Source organism: Augochlora pura, chromosome 2, assembly GCF_028453695.1.
Source record: "Augochlora pura isolate Apur16 chromosome 2, APUR_v2.2.1, whole genome shotgun sequence".
Classification (NCBI taxonomy): domain Eukaryota; kingdom Metazoa; phylum Arthropoda; class Insecta; order Hymenoptera; family Halictidae; genus Augochlora; species Augochlora pura.
The window spans coordinates 16,273,442-16,297,292 of NC_135773.1; the positions used below are offsets into that span (position 1 = coordinate 16,273,442).

At 40.2% G+C, this 23,851-nt stretch overlaps 1 long non-coding RNA gene across 1 annotated transcript; it reads left to right on the forward strand.

The window, feature by feature from the left end:
• Window positions 1-554: 554 nt before the first annotated feature.
• On the forward strand, window positions 555-23,562 carry LOC144478419 (uncharacterized). The gene is made up of 3 exons (XR_013495342.1): window positions 555-689; window positions 2,223-2,347; window positions 23,423-23,562. It is a non-coding gene; the product is annotated as an uncharacterized LOC144478419 (long non-coding RNA).
• Window positions 23,563-23,851: the final 289 nt, after the last annotated feature.

Below are 23,851 nucleotides of genomic sequence, written 5' to 3' on the forward strand. Positions count from 1 at the left end.
CCCTCGACCGACGCTAGGATGCTAGAATCCTCGTCCGAAGAGTCCGGGGCTTGTTCGAATCGTTGGAGTATCGTTCGTAGTTCGAGGCTTCGCGGTTTAGGCCACGTTTCGGAGTTTCTCCTGTTTTCGATCGCGAGCGATAGCGATTTTTGCATTCCGAGCGACCGGACCCTCGACACATTGGAATCCACGGATTCCGAATCTCGTGGGAAACTGTGGGACCTCGACCTCGACGACTTCTTCTTGCCCCTCGGTCGAGCATCGGAGACGTACGAATCGTTCAGGTAACCGATGTTCTAGCCAGTCTATCAGTGCCGTCAGAAATCCTGAGCGTGCGACGTGATCGTTGGAATTTGTACTCGGTGGTCGCTGTATCCGCACAGCTGGGAGTTCGGAATCGTTGCTGAGAAAGAGAGCTCGCGATTTCTCGGATTTTGCGGTGACGCGATCGACGGACGCCTCGACGAGGTCGCGAACCAAAGAAAAAACGGAATCGTTCCAGTAAGAGTGAAACGCACCAAGTTGGTTTGTGTGCTGGTTGGTTCTGTGTGTGTCGGTGTTCCTCTCTGTGTGTGTGTGGTTCTCGCTCGCGCGAGGTGCAGTGAAGTAAAGTCCAGTGAGTCGTGTGTACCGTTTCTGGACGTCCATTACGGCTCGCTTCGGCCTACGAGCAGCGATCTTCCAGCACGGTAAGATTCCTGTATACGGGATGATTCGTTTCGATGGAAGTTACCAATACAGGCAGACGCTTTTCACCATTTTACATCAGCTGCGATTAGATCCCCTCAAAATCTTACACGGCAATTTTATCTCCGACACTTCTTGAGTCTATTTTGAATTTCATCTTTTATTCTCTTGTTCGGTTTAGTATGAACAAGCTAATGATTAGAAGGATGGCTACTTTGAGTATACCCAAAATTTTGTTCAAGTTTGCCAAAATTTTGAGGATATAATATTTTATTCATGATCGATTTATTGGACGATTGTCGAATAAGCGGGAAGTAAAGAAAATGATACCGTGTTACTGAAAGGTTCATGGTCGGTTCCGCATGGGACACCCAGTGTGCAGGTTTAGGAGCTAACTAATTCCTTCATTACCTCGTCGGAGAACCGGCCAGCCGTAAAAGTCACCGAAAATACCTTCCACAATGGCATAGAATGCTCGGAGCAAAAAGGTCTTTGCTTCTTTATTTAATCGACGCGCGACGGTTGAACGATCGTTTCCCCAACGAGCGTGAGCCCGATCGTTCTCGGCCGAGTGCTAACGACACGACAAGAATTCGAGAGGCCGCCCACCACTGAAATGCCTACCTGCATTTGCCCACCTTCTCCCGAGGTTATGAGTCACGAGGCCGTGTCGCACGCTTTACCAAATATCCCGACATTTTGTCACGCGTTCCTTCCATTCTCGATCACCGACGACGGCCTCCGCGTTCCTTCATAGTTCCCACATGCTGGCAATGTCCGATTTATTTCTTTGAAATCCCTTTCCGAAATGTAAACGTTTCTATGTGAAACAGTCTTCGAAGCTTCTCGCAGCTAGCAAGATTACAATAACAATAATAAATAAATAATTACAATAAGAAATTAGTTTTAATCTATCTCTTTACAATTGGATGTCCCCTCCGTGAACAGGGTTGCTGGTAATCACGGCATTCTCAGAATTAACCCTAAGAGAATTAACCATAGAATCTGGTAGAAAACTTTGGATGAATAGACGCGACATTTTTTATGAAAATATATCAACGAATATTTCTTAATTAAATTTTTCTTTATATATGCGGTATAAATATCGTTAGTACATAATATCTTTTCACATTAAAAGTAACTTATGCTTAGTGATATTTAAATTTCAAATATCTCTGGTCTGCTAAAACATTCTGTTTTAAACAGAGTAATTACATTCAATGTTGTACCGTTTTATGTTTTGTTTAAAACGTTGGCTACTGTGACAGAAATAAATATGTCGTTGGTATCAGATCTAAGAAAGTTCTCCGAGTGCAAAGGGTTGAGTTAGACCTGTTTATCGTCGCACAAAGATGGTAAAGCAAGGTGTAGTACAGACAGAACCATGAATTCAATGAATATTTACTGGGTCGAATAGAGCGAGAAGCGTCTGTTAAAGGGTGGCTGGGTCGGTCGAGGCAATTAGCAGAAGTTTCGCGTGTGAAATTCGCATTGGTCGAAGGTTGCCAATCTAATCTGGGGACACTTTGTCGCAGGGCACGGTCTCCGATTACGTGTACACGCGGCAGAAACTGGCGGGAGGAGATAAACGAAGAGTGGAGAACGCGGCGCGGAGCGGCGTTGGCTGCTGCCAAGGCAGAAGCTGAAACCGCAACCAGAGGTGAGTGTCCGCTCTCTTCTCCTTGGAATGTTGCGTTTGCTTCTCCCGTTCCTGCTGAAGGATCAACTTTATCGATGCTCTTTCATCGAGGGCTTCAACGATTCCAAAGATCCAATTTATCTCTTATATTTTCGAGACCAGTATCGCAAATCTGCATTCTCCGATTCTGATGAAACTTATCGCTTCCTGGAGCGACAATACGCTAGTAAGGCAGTGCACTTCGCATTGGCCTAATTGCGTTTCGATTGCGAGAATGTTACCTTCAAGTACCATCGAACTCGTTGGTAATTTAATGTTGTCGAGCATGTTGCGGTCTGTGTGACATTTCTGTTCCGTTACGTGAACAGTAATTTTACAAATATTTTTTATTAACCCAGGAAAGTAGACAATTTTTTTTTATTGACTTAGAGAATTTACGATAAATTTCCTCATGAAATTATGATTTTTGTTGACCATTTACCGTGATACGATAAGTAACTTGTATAGCTACATTATGATTTAATAACTTGCACGTGATTGTCGTTATATTTGCAATATGTTAATTTACTTGATGAATATGTTTGTTATTAGGTTCAAGGGTTTATACCTTATTAATCTAAAATTGCTAATATCGGTACAAATTAATTCAATTTTCTATTAACTAAGGAAGGTGTGTTGCCTTTTTACGAGATGTCTACGCTAACTCAATTCAACTCGGTTAATAGTATTGTCAGGGAATTGGCGTTATATTAAGGTCTCCCTTCTTTTAAGATCCTTCTTTTTTTAATATGAAATTAATAGACGATATTTGTTATTAAAAGTTGATTTATTGTTATACATATATGATTCGTTTTTCTCTATTACCCTCTTCCATCTCTCAAAAAGCCGCATTATGCCATTTTTCCAAAACAGTTGAGACTTACTTGTAAAATATTCATCGAGGTGCGTTTTTATTTCGCTTCAGGATTCGTGGCATTTATAACGGAGAGAATTTTTTAACGAAAGGAGGAATACGGAGGATGAGGTAGAACATCCCAATCAAACTGTAAGAGTTTCTATCTTATGGCCAACGCAACACGCGGTCTCGCGTTGTCGCGATGAAAAATCGCGTTTAGTTCTTCGGCTATGGTGGCTTTCAATTTAGCGAGTTGATTGCAATATTTCGCAGAATTAATCGTTTCACCTTACAGAAGGAGCTCGTAGTGCACTACATCTTTCCAGTCCCACCAAATGCACGAAAGAACTTTCTTCGGATCAAGTCCTGGCTTCGCACCAGTTGAAGGTCAATTTTCCTTAGACCAAGTGCGTTTTCGATGCACAATTCATATGAAATCCAAGTTTCGTCTCGAGTGACAAGCTTTTATACAAAAGGGTTTGTTTCTTGTCATTGAAGAAGCAAGATCGGTCTCCGTCAATTGGTTTGGAACTCAAACTTCGTACCGATTCACATATGACATCTTGATTAAATAATTCTGTACCGTGTTGTTCTGGAAATGTTAATGGCATCCACTACTTCGCCCACACTATATCGCGGATTTCCATCGAGCATACTTTCGAGATCATACATAGCGTGGCGTGGAAAGAACTTATGAGGCACCCTACTACATCTCCTAGCAACGCTTGTCTATAGGATTAACTCTTATTTAATGATCGAGAAACACCTATTTATTAGATCGATTTTTCTATTTAACCTATTGTTGAAATACAACAGCATCGCATAGTTCGTTAGCTCCGACAGAATGGTCAGCCACTAAATAATTTCGAGAGCCGTTTAGCCTAAAATCCCTTGGTTCCAGGGGCGACATCGAATTCGAGTCTCTGCACCGCTGGCTCTAAATGCTTAAACGGGTCTGCAACAAGATTTTCGTCTCCTTTGACTGGTTTCCCGCAGTGCATCGCGCACTCTGATCACGCGCAGCGCGTGACATTGTTCCCGATTCACGGCGAGCCGCGCTGAATCTATATTGTTTCTTCGTATCGGACGCATAATCGCGTTCCGTGCAGAATTCCTCTGGCGTTGCGTTGTTCTAATTTGAATGGCAATGCTTGCCGGAGAAAAGTGTTTGCGCTCCCGCTGCGTTGTCGATGTGGACAGGCTGTCGTGCGGAAAGAATGCAACAATCGTTTGCCGTAGTCTGTGAATCATAGAGTCCCTGGATTCTCCGGTAACGCACAATTTTCATTCCATACTTGCATCTTGACGTTGCCATCTTATTAACTAATATTGAGTTGACTTAAAAGTATTTTCTGCTGGCATACATAGAAAACGTTGCAATGGTTGCCAACCCAATGTATTTATCTCTATTGTATTAGCTCCCTAAAAGCTTCTCCCTTTTCCTTCGCAATTTCGGTTGCAATAAAGGTTGTTCTTTAAAAATAGCAAACTACAAATCAATCTTAATACAATATCGAAACATAGCCTAAACTTTAAGCGCAGGAATTGAGTTACGTTGTTCACCGAGAACGGCGTAAATTTTTGGGTAGGAATCCTTTTTTATGGAAACATTTTTCAAGGATCAGAAAACCAAATTTCACTACATTAAAACAATATTACTTCTTTCTTCGTATTCTGAACCAGATTGCTATTGTAAACATTGAACATGTAATATTGAATGAGGATTAAGGCTTTTTTCAGAACATTGTATTATAATTAGACCTTGTATTATAATTAGATCCTATAATTAGGCTCTTTAGGCAAAATACAATTGTCTTCTTTAATTTTATCGAATATAAGCCACGTAGAAATTTCGTTCTTTCTTGAATGATACCAATTCGTTTTTTTTTATTTTAGAGCAGTATTTACAATCAATTCCTTCGCGGAATTATGATTAAATTTGTTGGTGATATGCTGCGACATGAGAAATAACTTATACGATCAGATGTAGTAGATTGTATTATAATATTTTTGTTTACGATCATGATTATGTTTAGAATAGTGTTAGATGTACGTGGTGAATCTGTTACTCAAGTTTAAGGGGTTCCATCTATTTAGTCTAAAATCTCTAGTGTCAGTGTGAACTAAATCTATAGCTAACACACTTTTATGTTGCGATAACTGTTGTATATGGCGTTTATTGTAGTTCGATATTTCTTTTTGGCAGTAGTTATTGTTAGGTTGTTGTGCATCATGTTATTAGAGATATCCAGTTAGTTGAATGAGTTATATTATACCTAGCCATTTTCAACGAAAATGTATAAAATCGGCAGTTTAATTGTAGTGTTCCTCGAATGAACTACGCAGGTAGATTCATAGAGTTCAAATCTCCTCGAGCATGTCTTTTATGCGTGAATTCGGGCAGTTTATATTTTGAGAATCGAGTCTTTGACAACCGAGTCCGACCATGGCTTGACCTGATCCACTGTTCCTGTTTCTTCGGGTATAGGGGCGAAAGAGATTCCCCGACATGAAGCTGAAACCGATTGCTCGAAGGCTGACCCAGTGTTCCACTCTGTCATCGCCTTTCTATCTGGTGTTGTTCCCCGAACAAACCCACGCCGACCCACTTGCCCGGATAAAAATGATGCCCCTCGAAAAATCCGACCAGTTTCCCACGAGTTGCTCGACGGTCCGTTCGAGGAACAAGGATCTCGATCCGGGGCGCGATCGGATCATCCTTTCTTCCCTTCAGTGTACGCCCCGACAATGGCTCGCTGAACAGCGGAGTGGATTTTAACTATACTTATTACACTATACATTCCAGGAACGTTTAAGCTCGTCGTGGCACGTTTTCTTGTTGTTCGATCGATTTCGAATTCTTTCTGGATTCTTTCTCAATTGCATAGGTTATTTCTTAATTTTACAGATTATTTCCTAATTCTACAAATTATTTCCTAATTTTACGGATTATTTCTTAATCCTATAAATTATTTCTGAATTTTACAGATTATTTCTTAATCCTACATATTATTTTTTAATTATACAAATTATTTTCTCAATTTTACAGATTATTTCTTAATTCTGAAGATTATTTCATAATTTTACGGATTATTTCTTAATCTTATAGATTATTTGCAACAGTGCAATCTAATGGGATTCTAACAAGGGAAGTACTTTTTGAAAGTAATGAAAATTCCAATGAAGTTATGAAAATTACAATATATTGTAATTTTTTTGAAACTGTTCAGATTTTTCGGAAACCTTAAGACAAGTTCCAAGCTATTTCTATTGTCGGTCACAATTCATTTCTTCTGCGTTGCAAACATCCCTTATGTATGTTTATAGTACGTTTCTCTATTTATCTATGTATCTTGAAAGATACATATAGAATAGAAATGATTGCAACAGAAATTTAATAGGTTTTGAATGCTTTTTACGAAGGTGTTATTACAACGATAAAAGATTTTTATTTAAACAAAACGATTTGCTGCTACCACCATTTAGAAGAAGTTGAATTTTTCTCTCATTAGAATTTTTCTTTATTAAAACTGAAGATGCTTATGTTACACTCATCAGACAACGCGATTTATATATAATTTTAGCCGAAAAGTGTATCTTGCACATTCATCGTTGACAAATAACGTCAACATACACATTCTCATTTATGATGAGCTTTTTTATTAGAGAAAAGTTTGAATTACTATCAGTGATAGATATTATAAATTTATTTATAATGTTATTATATCTATATTATATTAGAAAGAGAATTATTTTTGTATAGCTAGCGCAGTTTTAAATAGATAAATTGGCAAACACCTATTTGCATACATAAAAATTGTGTTCGCCCTAAAGAAACAAATTGTGTTTGATAATAAAAATATCTGAGAACTATTTTAAGGTTGCCAACAAACATTCACAATTTAAAACAAAAGGTTGGATTTTTCGAATTACCAAACTTGTTAATCCTAAAATTGATTTCCAACGGTGCAATCTTAGAAGATTTTAACACTAATCCTTTGCGGTCTTACTAAGTTTATACGTAAATGTCATGCTAGTTGGAATTAATTTCCATTGAACGAACGATAATACGTAATATGCACGATTGAAAAGGAAAAACAAAATTCTTTAATTCCTTAATTCTGTTTGGATATATGCAACAGATTATTACGTATTAATTTTATATAAAAATAGAAAAATGTAAATAAATAGTTCTGGTGTTTGAGAGTATACATAATACAACTGCAAAAGGCTAACGTTACTATCATCGGTTAAATGACTGGTTTTACGCTTTTTATTTAATAATTACTGAAGTCATAATGCAACTTTCATTAAAAATTGATGGATATATATATCTTTATTCTGATACACATTTATTATAAAAATTATGAAGAATTTAAGCAAATTGTAATTCATGTGAGGTAATTCTTGTTAGTTGCTTTTGGACTTCGATAGATTTAGCGTTATGTAAAATTTGATGGTGAAAAAGCGAGGTCCATTCTACTTTGTGAGTCTCAGATCGCAAACGAATTGAACGAGTTACTCTGTCGTTCGTTCGTGGCCAGACGACTCACCGTCTCGTTTCACTTTGATGTTGTGACCGCGCCGCATTCCACTTCTCTCCCTTTTCGTCTCTCTTTCTCTCTCTTCCTCCATTCTTTGTCGAATGCTGGCGGGCCCGTTTGCACTTTTGCACTTTCTTGTCGAGCTGAGCCTCCGAACTCATCCGTGCACACTTGTGCTCTCGTGCCGGGGATCCCATAACGTGTTTGCGAGCGAATCATCGCTCAGCGGTCCGCTGCAGCAATTTATGCCGGCGAGCTAACAGAATTTTCATGCAGATTTTGCTTTATGGAGTCTCATCGAATTACACGCGACACGTTTACGCAGCCTCTGCCGTGGGCTTTTAGCGAACGTTGTTCAAACAATGTATTGTTATGCGATAACATAATCTTGCGAAGACGTTTGCGCATTGATCGACGTAACCGGAGCACCGTCAGGGAAGACTGCGAGTTTTGTTTTAGGTTTTGTTTTAGGTCGTCTGAAAAAAATGGTCCCGCAGGTTTTTCGAGTAAATCTATTGGAGAACGGTTCCCGGCTAGCCGAACGCGGTAACACCGTAGTCCTGGAAGAGCGACTACATTCCATAAAGTTCGCAGGAACCAGTCGCGAACGTGCAACGGTACTCGCTGCACTCCGAGGGAATTAATTCGCGAACGTGCAACCTTCATTTCGTATTCGCGAGCCGCGATCGATACCGGTTCCTAAAAAAACACAGCAGCGAATTTAATTAGCGGGTTCTGTTTCCTCCGTTCGTCGTCGACGACGAAAGAACCCGACGAGTCCTGACTCACGATTCTTCCGGTCCCCGCGCGATCGGTTTCTCCGGAGAAAGGAGCATCCCGTAGATTAAGGTCAAACACAATCCGTAAACGAAGCAACTTTTGCAAACGTAATACTGTGCTTCTTAACACTTCGATTGCCATGTCGTCGACTTCGAAAATTGTATAGAATAAAGGGTGTCTATCTCATTCAATAGAAATTGAAAAGATAAGTTGTACACATCGATTAGGTTTCCAACATTCTTACGTTTTGCGGATTTCAGTGAGATCGAATAGCTATAAAAAAATTGATCTTTGTTAAATAAATCATTGCGTCACGGAAATACAGGTGACGCATCAATCAAAGTATTATTACTATTATTATTATTATTATTCTTTATTAACGGGCTAGTAAGACCCTTTTGTGTTACATAGAGGTTGTATTTATACATAGTCCGGAATACATTTGAATAATATAAATTAAAAATTATAATATATGAGTGTGTCATGAAGTAATTACAGAGGGTGTGTTTTAATGGCTAGAGTTGCTGTCTTTGTAAATTGGCTCAATGAATTGCCAAAGAAGTTGATTTTTGTACTAAGTTTATTCGCTGTTCGTAATGCTCTCGTTATACAATTCTGAGATTCTAAATTGGTTTTAAAATAATCTACGTGAAATAATTCTTTTGACCGTATTGCTTTAGCAGGAACCTTTAGTTTCATTAGTTCTAGAATGGGTGGACAATCGATTCTTTGGTTAATAATTTTAAAAATGAAAAGAATGTCTGCCAAAGTTCTTCTTTGTTTGAGTGTACTCATGTTCATGGTATTAAGGATAGGTTCGTAATGGTGTGAATAATAAGGTATGGGTGTTCCAATTTTAAAAGAAGCGAATCTCAAGAATTTGTGCTGAATTGTTTCCAACTTATCGATATAACACTGTTGGTGAGGATTCCATATTTGTGAGCCATATTGAAGATGGGGAAGAACTAGCGATGAGTAAAGAATTTTTAGGGTAGTCAGATCTTTGAAGTCTGTAGAGTGTCTAATTAGGAATCCCAGAGATCTGGATGCTGAGTTTGTGAGATGGGAGAAGTGATCGGCGAAGGAAAGAGTTTGGGAGAAGTGAATTCCAAGATCGCGAACTGTATTTCGGTTCATTAAAGGTATATCACCAATGTAATAGGTATAATACAGTCATAAATTGATCTTTTAATTCTTTAAATTACCATCCAAGAGACTTGTTGAATTAAAGGCTCAAATATATACGTGTAAAATGTTTTTACTACAATTATTTCGGTATATTCTTGTCATAAATATGATTACCATTAGCTAATAATAAGCTTTACAACAATACTAAGATTGCATTTATTCGGATTTTCGAAGTTCATTTTATCGTACAAATTCTTGTCATGATTGAAGGTGTTTCTTCTAATTAACTCCTTGCACTACGATTTCTTTTAGAACTGCGTTGATTAGTACTTTTTCGTCCTTAATCATTTTCTTGATGAAACAAGATGATGTTTGTTCCTTGATCGTCTTCATCCACTTTCATTTTTAAATTTTGATAACGGAAGATTCGAATTTCGAATTAGAAGAATCGATCGGCAGTTAAATTTATTAAATTATACATGAAATGTTCGTCACGAGTCTGACCGTTATTGCAGCGCAAATGGTTAAAATTGCTTCTTCAAAACGGCTGTCAAAGTCACAGCTGCGCAAGGTATTAAATAAGATAAAGGATAGACGAAGACGGCAGAAAAGAAATAACTCGAGTTTTCCACTGGCCTGGTTGGTATGCATCGTATTCAACGGGGTACAGCTATGCAAAACTCATCGTCGTGCTTTAGAGGCCTCATCGCTCTTATCTCCACTTATCCGTGTGCATCGTTGATGCTCTTATCTCCGGCGCGGTATACTGCTCTAACAGAGATTGCGGCGCGCGCTGTAAGCTCTAACAAACTCTGTTGGCTTTTGTACGCTTCCACGCGTGCACACGGTTGCAGCGAACGCGGGAGAAACTGCAGGACTGTCCCCCGGTTGAAAAAGGCATGCGCGCAAGTAGAATGAATGTACCAAGCGGAGAAAGCGAACGAGCGTAAACGTTTCGCCGTGAGCCGGCCGGGAAAAGCTGGTGACAGTAACAACACTGTCCCCAACTGCGCCATTATCCTTTGAATCTCCCAGTGCACGGTGCACCGAGTCGACGGAATTTCAGACGTCTCGACAATTTGACGTTTGAGACATCCGTGCTCGGTTAATTCCCCTTTAAGTTATAATTAGGCTGCTAGTTAATTCAGAATACTGCAGATATTGGTGTGTGTGTACAAGCAATTCTCTGCGCACTGATCGAGAGCATGCTTCGGTTCCTACGGATGCGATTCGATCGGCTTTGCTACAGTTTGTTTAACACTAAAAGTGTAGACCTCATCCACAGAAATATAACCGAGAATGTTCAACGTCATTTATAATTTCATTTGTCAACTATTTTCGACACTATACAACTTTATAAAATATACGAACATTACAATTGATTGTCAGAAAGTCGATAGTAGAGTAACAATATTTATACTCTGGGTCCAAGTAGACCCTAACACTGCCGTTTAAAGGTTAACACCGTTCGGGAAACAATTCGCAGAGAAACAGTATGTATGGTGTATTGAGAACCACGTTCACAAAAAGAAGGGTACAAAGAAAAGTGTATGTACATTTAGGAATGATTAGGATGGAAGGTTGGCGTGGCAAGAGTTGGCAATCATTTCTGCCAGTCAATCCAGCAAAAATACTGGCGGGTCGATTCGCCGCCGATTTTTTCGCGACTTGTTGGCCAGGGATCACGGATTTCCTGGGATTCAAAGGATCGCGGATTGAAACCGTTCCAAGACCGTGCCGCTGGAGATGGGAGTTAAACCGCACAGTCGGATACCATAAGCCATATTGGTTTAGGTTAGATTGAATCCGAGCGACAGACTTTGCAGCGCGACTAAATGAAAATTGAAATAGAGTTACGGATCCTAAATATTGCGACCCCTTTCACAGTAAAGGTGGAAGGTCGATCGATCGCCGTTCGCTCGGAAAAAATGTATTGCCAGTGTTCATCTTCCTTAAATGCTTTTCTAATAGCCTTTGGTACCACTGTGGACCAACTGCTGAGGATTGACTAACTGGAAATTATTGGAATAGAGGCACAATCCGATTTTAGAATCAGTCCTTAGTCGAATAATATATTTATAAATATAACCAAGTATTTGTATAAAACAATTCTTTGGATTAATTGTTCTTAGTTGAATATTTTACTCGAATAACAATTATTTATTAATCAAAATAACAATGATTAATATACCCGAAAGTAACATACTTCGGATGCAGCAGTTGAGGAAATAATCGCAAAAATTAACATGAAGGAAGTTGATCAATAAACTATTGGAAAACATTCTATTCTACAGTTTTTGCTTAAATCGTTTTTTTCCTAATTAACTGCTGTATAAATAAATTCTTACTGGAATAACAAATAACATCTTATTTAACCTTTATTCGAATAAAACCGTATTCGGATAAATTCTTATTCAGATATCTACGTTTTTGTTGGACATTTATTCAGAAAATTGAATAAAATTTTACAGAGATGATATTTTACAACATAGTCAAATTGAATTGTTGTTTGGTTAAACCTTCCCTTATTTTGCGCTACCGGAATCCTTTCGAGAATTTCATAAAAATATTTTACACAATACCGGTCCCAGTCTGCTTAGTTTCTTCAGTTATCATAAATCTATTCTCTAATTAATTTTAATTGATATTTCTTGTAAGACTGTCAAACTTTCATCATCAAAAATTCGCAGGATATCTGCATTTCTCTTGAAACTTATCGGACAATTTATCCACCGGTTGACGAAGATTTGTGTTTCGTCTACCAAAAAAAGTCGAATTTATTGAGTAGCAGACGAGCGGAGATCGGAATTTAACATCACCGGGAGAGAAGCCCGACCGGAAAAGCGAGTCGCCGTCGAACAAATATGGTCGCGCTGCGCGTCGGTGTCGGTATATTCAATGAGCGCCGTTCAAAATGGCAACGATCTCGTAACTCAGCCCGGCGGGCAATATCGAAGATCTACAGGGGAGCAGCGACAGCACGCCTTTCGTATTTCATGTGAAACAGGTGGATATTGCCGTCGATGTATCATCGGGACCGCGACCAGACCAACGATTCCGATTGTTCGCTTATTTGTTTTATCGGCGTCCTGTTCCTTCGTGAATTACACTGCCCACAAAATCGAACCTTTTTCGAAATCTGTGGTATCCGCGCGATGCCCCAATGTAGCTTTCACAGTATCCATCGCAGCTGGATAGCCTAACAGTTTTACTTGAAATATTTCCATTGTTCTCAATGATGAATGTTTAAGGAAACGTCTAAGTCGTATAGAAGATTTTTTCTGTTTTGGTTAGTCGTGGTTTCGTTGATCATTGAACGACGATAACTGATATTTTAAAGTCAAGATTTTTAGCCACGCTTAGAATTTCGCACAACTTCGCATTCACGATAAGCATTGAATAAATCCGGAGAGCCTGATTTGGTACGTAACGCAACCATTAACTGCCGCACATGGTGCTCGCCAGAGTCTCACGATCTCACGCTTCGCTGATCCGGATATGGTTTTTAGCCTTCGAGTTCTCGTGGATGAAGGTCCGTGTCCGCTTACTTTTGGATCATCGTCACGGAATGAAAGACCCTCACGAGTCATACAATTTGTTCGCGATCTTGCGCGGAAGAAAAGGATCGAGGATAGGGGAAAGCTGCCAATATCATAATTTAAAATTCGCTTAAAATTGAATCGTTGATTTCTCTTAAAAGCTCAGTCAATCGTAATAGTTCTTAACATTTTATGATGCGCAAGAACACGTTTATAGGATATAGCTAAAATATAAATAGCTGAGACTAATGTATAATTTTAGCAATATTAAATACGCATTCTCCATTTTAGTAATAGTACAATCGTATTCATTTTTTTGTTAATATTAGCTTAGATTACGTGCAATCACTGAAATAGTATTTTGGGATTAAGGCAGCTGTCCCCTAATTGCCGATATTTCGGTCACTATTTCGTGAAACAATTTTTGCCTATAGTAAATTCCTAGCTGAAAGGATGCTATTCCAGTATATTTTATACTATTCTTTATTATTGTAAATATATGTGACAATTATGTAAACAAAATCAGTTTTCTTCATCTCAAGTTGGCAACGAGTTTGAGTCGGCTGTAAACGTTTTATTTTAAAGATGCTGCTTTCGTGTATTAATCTTAGTGGAAAAAATTCAGTCCACCCTTTGAAGCTTCCCAGATAGCACAAAGATGGCTTCAAGACATTTTGAGGATGTTTTAACCCTCTCGCTCCGAACGACGGATATATCCGTCATCCATATGAAAACTCGCGGAGCCGAACGCCGGATATATCCGACATACCGGTAAAATCACGGTCTAATTTTTGGATAGCACAGCCTCTTGCGACTGATGCGTAAATCTTTTGATGAAACAAATAAACGACACACCACTCAAATTATATTCGTTATACCTGCATTTTTCGATTACTACTGTGCTACATGCCATAAAGGGATAGAAAATCGAAAGTACTAAGTTTAGGATAAAGAATTTCAGTGATGTTTTGTATTGGTACGTCCACCTGCTGTCTAAAAATATCCTCTCATTTCTTATAAGTATTATAAGTTACAATTATTTCAATAAAGTGTTTCGGTTGTGCCCTTCACAAAGTGGCATCAAGAGAATTGCAACTGGCGTGCAACTTGGATAGATTGAGAATTGATTTGGATAGCAATGTACACACTTTCGGCGGGAGGACCCGTTCAGAAGCGGCGCAACGGCGGACTGATTCGCCGTAGCGAAAGGGTTAAAGACGTTTTAAAGATTTTTTATTGATGCTTTAAGGGCGTTTGTGTTTGTTCCTTCGGGACGTCTTAAAGACATCACAAATTTGATGTCTACTTCAAAATTTGTCGTCTTAAAAACGTCTAGAACTTGACCTCTTAAAAACGTCTAGAATTTGACGTTTTATAGGCGTCTTAAACATGACGTCTCAGAGACAACGTCCAGTTTAGATTGCAACGACGTCCACGTTAGGTCGTAACAACGACCGGTTCAGACGTCCCTAAGATGTCGTGTGCCAACTGGTTTCCTTTTAAAAAGAGCATCTTGCAAAATTGAACAATGTCTGGAACCTAGAAGAAGAACATCCTCTTCGCTCTAAAGATATAACCAGAAGTTAGCATGCCTGTAGCTGAACATATTTAATGTTCTGAAAGCACGCAGACAGAGCCAAGATTCGAGAAGATACAGTGCGGCTTCGCCGAAAAATGCGTGTGCTCTCTTCGAGGGAGAAGATTACGGGAACGCGGAGGAAAGGATAAGACAAAGTCAGTTTGCCATAAGCTGCGGTGAAGGGAAGACCTCGGCTCGGGTGTAATACGGCTTCCGATAGGGTCGGACTTCCTGCAGCGTGCAGTTTCTTCTTTCGCGGCAGGTTTTTTCGCCGGTTCCGAGGCCCGTGCAATTTAACTGCACGGCACACTACGTCCCGGGGCTGTTAAAAGTCCCGGGGGGAAAGCTCTAACCGTGAAAACCGTACTAGTTTTTCCGTTTTCCCTCTGGCAGTCCTCGGTACGTCGCGCAGCAGCGGACGTGACTCGCGAGTTAGGTTGTAACTCCTTAGGAAAACGGTTTCCCAATTTTTCTAGGGGCTCCGAGAACGGTCCTAGCCCCTGGCAAATGTTTCGGTCAATAATTCCGGCGAGGCTGCGGGACCTACGACCGCGACACTTGGCGTTTTATTCGGTGGAAACGCGGAACTGCAGGTGCATTTGCATTTGTCAGATGTTGAACATTCTTGCCGTTCGAATGATTCTTGCCTAAGCTAGCCACGATTGTTTGCCAAGTGCCGGGAGTAAAAAGTTTTACGTTCCAACGAATCGTAAAGGCCGCGGCGTTTGAACATCGAAACTATAAAACGAGCGTTTTACGATCTTTGTTTTATTCGGCGTAGATGCCCGAGCGCTTTTGCAGAAAATTATGAAACCCGCGACAGAGACTACGCTCGTCGGTTTAGTACATACATAGGTACGCGACGGGATCATCGATCGATCGAACGACCAGATCGCCGGATCAAAGGCTGTTAAAATTAGTTTTCGGTTTGGCGCTGCTGCAGTTGGACAGGCTGCGGGCTCTTCGGCGCGATTTTCGAGAGCGGCGCAGAAGGCGTATGGTGAAATCAGGTCCAAAATTACCATCGCGTCGTTATCCGCTTTGCGGCGTGTAATTGAAGCTCTCCCGACGTGCGCTAATAAAGCTTCCGGAACCTGATTGATAGATGTAAAGTGTCTATGGGGTATACCAGCCAACACCGTCGCCTGAAATTACTCCGCGCTAGAATGCGCCCGTTCGAAGTCTTTCGGGATGCATAAGTCCTTTAAATTAACCGAAATCTTTCGCGCCCGACGCACTTCCACTAATGGAACACGACATACGATCACCTTTTCAAATCTGAGCTCCCTTGAATAAGTTTCTCAATTTGTCCAACGCTGATATACTAACGACATTCATTTCTTCATCGATGATATTCGTCAAATATATCCAATTGTATATTATTGTCAGAAGCTGGCACTTTTCATTCAAGTTTGCCTCGTATTATTATATTCCTATTGTTTTCATTTTCATTTTCATTATTATTATTATTATTATACTGCCGAATTTTTCAAATAAAATTGGACGTGTCGCTGGTCCCTTTATGCGAAATAACTTAAATTAAATTGAGTTGTATTAAATTATGTTAAAATATATTAATTTAAATCAAATTATATATTAACATTTAATATATTAAATTACGCTAATTTAATGAAATGGAATTCAAAATCCAGCGAACTCGAGTGTTTCTCTTTCGATAACGAATCCGTGCTCGCATCGGTGAAGATTGATCAAACATGAGCCGCGATGATATTTCGACGGTCTCGACAGGACAGAGAAATGGGTCGCCGAGCCAGAAATGAAAAATCCCACTGATCTCGAAATAAAAGGATCCACGGGAATTCGGTTTGAAGTCGGATCGAGTGGACGCGCTCGCGATTCAATCTTTCTCTCGCTTCCTTTCTCCCTGTCTCTTTATCTCTCTGCGCGCGAGAGGGTCATCGCACGCCAAAGCTTCGGGAGCCTGCTGCCTCGCCGCTCTCCGAACGCAGAAAAGGTACATTCGCGTTCGGTTATGACAAGCTGCTACGCCATTGGCGGAACATATGCGGATCGCGTCCAAGTACAAGAACCGAGAACGTTCATCAGCGACGCGGACTCGAGGAACCGACACACGCGCTTCTGTGCGATCCAGACACGACCGGATCAACAACCGGACGCGATCCTCGGCTTCTTCTGCCTCGCGGAGGACTGTACAGTTTCAGACGATGTCTTCCAATGCTCTGGACAACAGCGACTAGAAAATTACTGTGTCGCCGATAAGCTAACTATTCTGTGCGTACGCAGCAGCAACCAATAGGTAGAACGTACAAAATTCTACACGACTTGCTCGCAGATCAGGCGTAAGCGTTTCATTTGATGTACAATCTGTAAGTTCGATAGCCGCTATCGAGTTGCCGCGTAAATCATCGCTAATGAGTCGCAGTCGCTTATGCTTTAATACTAAATCTACCGAGTGCTGAGAACCGAGTTACTTGTGTCGCTTTATAAGAATAACAAGACTCTATTTATACAGGCTTTTCGCTACTTTTCTTATAATTAGACTGCGGATTTCACGCATTTGCGGGAAACATGTATACGTGAAACATAAGAATAGTGAAGAAAATTGAAAGAAACTAAAAATGTTGATACGGAAATTACAGCCTATTAAAACTATTTAAGAGAGGAACTGATGTAGACAATTTCTATTTTGCGTGAAGACCACCTATCTAGTCGTAATCTAGCATGTCTGACCGAAGATGATTATTCAATTATTATTATCGTTTCTTAACTAGATTTCATTTTGTAGCCGTCTCACAAATTCTGCATTTAATTCAGTATTTTGCAAATAAGAAACATTTAACTTCAAGCATTAAAAACTTGTCTTTCATTCTCTCGTGAAAGAACGAAACAACTTTTCAAACAACTTAATATTTTTCGTATAAGTGTCTTTATAATTAAAACAATTTCAACCAATTGGCTGTTTACGACGAATATCCTCGAGTATACTTGTCCGATACGGCTAACCGATAGTCAAATAAATAAATGTTAGCAATAGAATGACATTGTATTAAATTGTATTTTACTACAATTTAATTCAATGTTATAACAGCCACATGAGCATTTTTCGAAGAAATTGCAACAACCAGAGCCGGTTAAGAAAAGAATATGAAACGGTTTACGAGTAAATTTAGCGTCGAGTGAAATTTTTGTTAGGTGTGCAACAATCGTATGCTGCCAGAGGCACTCGACTCCGCGAACCTAGCCGCGCATTCTTCTGACGTCGAAGCATTCTTCGCAAGATATGTAATCGGCGACGAGTCAAGTGTCAGGCGTTCGTTTAATCAAATCCAGACAGGGAACAGTCGCGCAGTTTCCATCGAAATGTTTACAGTGCAAGTTTGTGATCGACATAATCGCGGCCATAATCGTAAACATCGTTAGCAGGAGATTGCATCGTGCGCCGGTGAAGTTCCCCGACCGGAAACGAGGAGAGTCGACTAGCTCACCGCTCACCTGTAATTTGAGTGCGCGGCCGCCGCAATTTTTCGACTGTTAGCGTCCGCGTTTGATCCTCGTTGCGTCTCGCCTCCGTGCACGTACCTCGACGAGGAGTAACAAGAAAAAGAAAAAGAAGAAGAACCGGACTCGCTTCTTCGAGATCGCGAACGGTTTTTCCAACGAGCTTCTTCTCGTGCCGCTGCCTAATGCGCAAACAAGTTGCTCTTGCAGTCTTCTCGGAAACGGTGCAACGAACGCTGAAGTCGACGAAGAGTTGCCTATTGCGCGAAATTATCTCGTTTAGGAGCGAGCCGGTCGGTTCCTGTTGCCGTTCGTGGAAGAAACGCCGATGGGAGTTCTCATTGATCGCCTCTGCGGCGAATCGCGTTGAAAGAAACCGTAAAAATCCGTTCTTTCATTTGTCGACAAATGAAATCGATGACGAGACGGAATCGAAGCGGGGAGATGCAAAGTTATCCCACGTTAACATCCATGTATGCATCGACGATTTTTTTACGATTGCCAGAAGAACAACGCGTGCCTCACAGATGCGTTACTTTGCGCAAATTTAATCTGCCTGTCTTTATGCAGTAAATTCTTCTTCTGCTTATTAACAAAAATGGACAATTTGGGAAGAGAAGTTTATTGGAGCGACTCGTTATTATAGTTGTTAAAGATCAGAGATTAGAAAAACAAGTCGTGAGGCTCGAATAATCATATCTCATCTTCCAAATTGTCCATTTTTCTTTACAAACTGATGGATAAATAGAGAGAATTTACTGTACTACTCTGCTATTCTGAATTAAATTATCTCTTGATCTACTAATTTCGTTACGGTATATATTATGTTGGGTAAAAGAAGTAGTTTATCTATTTGAAGAAAATGAATAATAGAAATAAATAATAAATAGTTTGACACTTTTCAGGGTATTTTAAAATATTTGGACCATCGTCCCCGCCTTTCATCCATATAAGTGAAGCTAGAATATTCTACATGGTACAAAGAGTTTCGAATATAGTACCACTTATATGTCTTTGCTTATTTAAGAATGAAATTAATAATTTAAAACTTAATTTTTTGGATGACCGGATATGTTAGGTCAATAGTATAGCGACATGGTGAATAGATTTTATTTAGAAGTGCTTTGCGGGGTCACAATGGCAAAAGTTCGTTGCATACCCAGGTTAATCAACAATTTTTCTCAATTTTCGCATCATAGGTAACCATTTTGTAGTGCAAAGTGACGTATACGTCCCAATAGGTTTTTCCATTCTACATCCAAAATGTGGGCAAAATTATCTTATAGTTTACTTTATTGCAATCTCTAGTAAAGTAATATATCGACAGAAAAATGTCCGGTTGAAAGCATTAACGTATAAAATTGTTCGCGTGGGTAGGTTTGCAAGGGAATATTTCTGAGGGGACTGTAACGTGTGCGGATACCTGGAAACAAACTTTTTAATTTATTAAAAGCACAACGAAATTAAATTCAGCTTTTACCAGTGATTAAGTACGACAAAGCAAAGTGCTCTGATTGCAGCAGGCTATAATCGTTTTGGAGCAGATACTTCTCTCCTAATTTCGAAGCTTCTAGATTAAATGTTGAACGTCTGTCCCGTCTACTCGGATCTCTCCGAGATAGTTGAACGAAGATTATCAAATTTTACACAGTTTGCATAATGAGGAACCTGAAATGTTAACTAATGCACGGTCTCCCAGCGTTCACTTAGGAATCCGCGACGAAAGTGTCGTAGATCCCGAAAGAGGAGAAGGGGGCGACGGAGAATTTCTGCGAGAGGAGAGCCGCCGCCGAGGGTCTCTCGGCGCGGCGCCTGAATTCTACGACTAAATTAAGCATAAGTCGCGAACACTCGTCGAATCCTGCTCCTCGACCCGCGAGCGAACATCTCTGGCAGACAGACGCGCGAACACGTGTGTCTCCACTCCTCTTCTGTCTTCGGTTTCTCTCTCTTCTCTGCCATTTATTCGCCAGCTGGTTCATTCCGAGCGCGAAGTCCTGCCGGTTAGTACCGTTCCAAACAGCCGGCGTGGAAGTACTCTCGATGACCCGTCAATACGTGCGCCTAATCGGAATTCGCGAACGCGGGCACGGGCCGAGATCACGCGATGCTGCTCGCCCAGAAAATCACCGATTAACACGAGTCCGTTGATACGTGCTCCCGATCTCATCGGCTGCGAATTTTCACGATTCTCGAGGAACAGTTAGAGTCGCAGCAGGTTCGCGTCGAAGCTGCGATAGGCGTCTGTTGATAGCGGTGCCATGGGAAGTGGAAGCCTCGGGCAACGGTGCGCGAAAGTGCAAAAGTTTTTCCAGAAGTGCAGTGCGCAATCGTCGATGATTCTATCTTGACCAGCTGATGGAAACATCCAAAGATGTTCTCCGAAAAATTGACGGAGCTTCGACGATTTTCTACCGAGGCCTATTCTAACGAACGAATATCGATTCACCGATCTTCATTCAGCAAGTCTTTGAATTATCTTGAAAAGATTTTAAAGTACAAGATTTTTAGTGCAAGAACTTGGAGTGCTCGAAACAAAACACCTCTTACTCGCAATCTAACAAATTAATCCATCTCCATTTACGCAGCGTTTGTACGGAACTAGTGCTCTTCAGAAATTTGCTCCATTTGCGAAAAATATTTGTACCCGAATATTTTTCGGGAAAATAGAGGGTTGAAGTTCTCGTCGCACGATAGAAGAGGACCCAAGCGAACATAGCGCCAGGAAAGTATGGCGAGCCATAATGTCAGCGTCACGTGCGCCGTGCACGATGTATAATAGAATCAGCTTCGGCACGCGTTGCTTGAATATTAAGAATCGTCGGACAATTATCGAAAGAGGTGCGGCGCCCGCGGGAGCAGGGACGAAGAAGAATGATAAAACTTGTAGCCGTGGCAGCGACGGTCTCCTACGTACACGGTGTACGTGCTTGAAATGCAGAAGGAGAGTCGGCCACGCAACCGGTCCTCCGTGGCAACATTGTTCCTTGTCTACTCGTGTAACTGCAACGGAGCTCGAGGCTTCGTGCCTCCGCGAATTTCGATCGTGGCTGGAATCGCGGCCGAATCGCTGGAACGCGCTAATCGATCTCCCTTGGCCGAGGAACGGGAACCATTAAACCCTATATCGATTAACAATGCTGCAGAAATTTGTTCGATGCTGAACTGATATACCGATTATTAGCCTAGTTCCTGTCTACTAGGATCACCTTCGACGCATTCTTCCCGGTAAATTCGGTGTCGCTAATTCTCTATCTCATCCTATAGTCTGCTGCCATAGAATCTTCCTTATCCGATTAGTGCAGGTAATTTCGGACCGCTTTGTGTACGGAAATCCGTAGACAGATGGTAAAAATCAATAGAAAGCGCAGGGGCGATGATTGAAAGACTTTCGCGAATGCGACGATGCGATTGAAAATTGAAAATATGTCTGGTTACACCGGATGTGAAAATTAACAGGAAGGTGAAGGAAAGAAGGTTTCAAATTTTCGAACGAAGGAAACGACCGGAAATTAGGCGGTACCGGAGTGCGAACATTTCGGCTACAAAATGTCTAATGGATGACGAGCTACATATTCGAGCAAGCCCGCAACGAACTGCTGCGAGAAGGTGCTAGTTTTCCCACGTCCTAGTAATGGCGTGCTAGTGAAAAACGGATGTTAGAGTCCCGGAAGGAGTACGATGTCGAACTGCTGCGGCTGCGTCCGCGGCCGCACCGCGGACACTTATCAGCCGCTCAGCTCACAAATCTCGCGCGGCTCTGTCAAGCTCCCGAAGGATGCCAGAGAAGCTCTCAGGAGCCCGAGAAATCACCGGAGAAAGCCCAGCGTCCGTTACGACGCTGTCAGACCTGCTGTGGCTGCAAGGTTCATTATCAAATGTCTTCAAAATAATTACGTGTTCTTGTGCTTCGACGTCATTCACGTGTGGCGCAATAAATTCCTGAAAATTAGTTCTTTCGCAATCTAATAAGATCGTAGCACCATTACCCCGACGGAAATGAACGAAATAGATAGTACTGTTCTTAGATCATATACATATAAATAGATACGGCTTTTAATCATTTTGTTTGAAGCAAAGATTAACCATTTAGGTGACATCACGTGTAGATACGGTGTAATAAGCTATGAGTGGATGATATCAAGTATGTACCAGCTATGCAGTTTCAAAGCAGGGTTGTGCTAATTCAATTACATTGTAATTCAACTACAAATCTTTCAGTTAATTCAATTACTGATTATGTTATATATATTTTAACAGATGCAATTGAAATATAGTTTTATTCGAATACGTATGTAATTGAAGTACAATGTAATTTAAATACGACGTAATTGAAATATAATGTTATTTAAATACGACTTAATTGAAATATAATGTAATTCAAAGGCAATATAATTGAAATATTATACAATATAATAATAATAATAATAATTCAAAGACAATATAATTGAAATACTACGTAATTAAAGTACAATGTAATTGTATTGCGTTTTAATTTAATTGAACGGCGATCTGAATTACGCATTACAAATGTAAGTTATTTACTTTTGTAATTATAATTTGTTGAGTAACTCGATTGCAATACTCAAATTTTATAGATTTTGTAGATATGTAATTTTAGACAATTGGACAACCCTATTTCAAAGAAAATTTTGGAAGAAATTCATTTTTGGAAGAAGCGAATAAATAAATGTATACATTCTTCTTAACGTATCGACAATAACAAATATTCTTTACAAGCATATATTCCATATTTTGGTCATTAAGTTATACATTTTCTAATTTTAAATAGTACTCATTATAACGTATTCTGAAGATTACAGTTTTAGAATATTTATTTGACGTTCAGATATTGATAATATTCAGTAAAAAGTGTTGGATTAATTATTTTTTTCAATCTATTACGCCTATTAAGAAGGGAAACAAACTTATTTTACTTTAATTCATCGCAGCTTAAAAATTGAAGATTTTTATTTCGCATGAAGATTTCGCAGTACAGTAATTATTTATAGCAAGTTAAAGGAACCAGCTAGGAATATCAGCAGTTCTAATCCATCGTTTCCAAAGAATCTTTTTCCACCTCTTTTTAATTAATTGCTACTCCGAAGTTGCAGTCCCTTTCTAATGCATCGTTCCTCATTCCTGTTGCAGGTGAGTCCACCATAAGGTACTTCAACTCCATAACCGGTGTGCCGCCATCGGGGCAAGGTAGTAAAAAGATCTGACTTTAACGCTTTCGCGCCGCATATATGCGGCATCCAAATTATGTGTACACAAGTGGCATCCGTAGGCAAAATACAAAAATAATTTTGTATTTTTATAATTTTGTCGGTCCTTTCATATTAAAAATGTAAACATACTTGTTACATTAAAGCAATAATTGTTTTATTCAGCACAGTTATTTAAAACTAAGAAAAACATACGCAAGAGTGCATATTTCTGGCGCGAGCTTTCGTTCAATGACAGTACTTCGGCGGACGACACTGCCGCAGTGAAAGGGTTAATCCGTGACCCCGGACAACTCGCAGCGAGCTTCTCAAACGGCGATCGCTTTCGATCGGAAGGGGCGTATAAAATCCG